Raw genomic sequence first — 1,416 nt, forward strand, 5'->3', positions numbered from 1 at the left:
AAGCGACCCTTTGGGATACAGTTGCCTTAGGGCAATAAAGGAAATCTACCTCAAATGGTAGCATCACAGACCAACCTCTGACAGGTTTGAGGGTTGGGGGATGGGGAGGGCCTGGATCATTGAAATCCAGAGACAATCCCAAAGTTGCACTTACATGGTTTCCAACGTCCCTCCTTGTGTCCGCATTGCCCTTTCTTTCCCTCAGCAACCTGCTAATGAGTAGTGAGGCTCTCCAATTTTAATAGAAACTGCTACCATTTACTGAGTGCTTACTGTATGCAAGACCTTGTGCTGGGCACTTTAGGAAAGACAGCTGCTCAGACCTGCTACACAATGCTGGTTCTTGAAGGCCACAGGAGCAGAGAGGTTGATAGGACTCTACCCAATACCTCTGCAAACAGCTGTGGCTCCTCAGAGCGGGACTGAGGAGCTTGTTGGCTGGAAGGAGAGATGTCCCCCATGGATGTAGGCCAGCTGGAGGCTCCATCCCTGGGGTCCATCACTCCGTCACTGCAATCCTGCATCCCTGTTGCCCATTTTGAATGGGGTTCTGGATGAATGGGCTGGGGCTGAAGAGCCCAGGTGTCCCCTGAGCCCCTGAGGTTGGAGTTGAGAGGGCAGTTAGCATCAGGCTGTACCCACCTGGCCCCAACTGCAGGGGGAGGGGAGTGGCAGCAACAGCTCTCCCCACCAAGAGTCAAAACTCTGAAAGTGGTCAGCATTGAAGTTAGAAGTATTTCTCAGAGAAGATGCTAGTCTCTCTCATTTTTTTTTTAAAGATTTTATTTATTTGACACAGAGAGAGATCACAAGTTGGGGGGGGTGGGCAGAGGGAGAGGGAGAAGCAGGCTCCCGGCTGAGCAGGGAGCCAGATGCGGGGCTCGATCCCAGGACCCTGGGATCATGACCTGAGCCAAAGGCAGACGCTTAACCGACTGAGCCACCCAGGCGCCCATCTCTCATTATTTTTATCAAATTCTGGAAGTTTGACAAAATTGAACATTTGGGTCTGAAATTCACACTCTTGTTCGGCAGCCTGGAGCCTCTCCGGGCTGCTGTGGCTACTGCTGGGTGAGAGGTGCAAGTCTCCAAGCCAGGGCCCACCCCCACACTGGCTGTGTCTAGCTCTTCTGTGACCCTCTGATTTCTCCCCACTGCCTCAGGGTAAGGCCCTGATTCCTGGGCAGTACACATCCTGGCCCTCCGTGAGCTGGCCCCTGTCTACCTTTCCAGCTCCACCCCTATTACATGTCACCATGCCAGGCTCCCCATCTTCTTGCCAGACTGGACAGCCTTGACAAAGCCCTGCTGCTTCTTACCTTTGCACTTGCTGTCACTTCACCCGGCTGACTCCTGTTATTCATGTGGCTGACTCCGACTCATGCCTCTGACATACCTGGGTGCCACCTCTTTTGG

The sequence above is a fragment of the Phoca vitulina genome, unplaced genomic scaffold (assembly GCF_004348235.1).
Source record: "Phoca vitulina isolate PV1807 unplaced genomic scaffold, GSC_HSeal_1.0 scaffold20, whole genome shotgun sequence".
In the NCBI taxonomy this organism is placed as follows: Eukaryota; Metazoa; Chordata; class Mammalia; order Carnivora; family Phocidae; genus Phoca; species Phoca vitulina.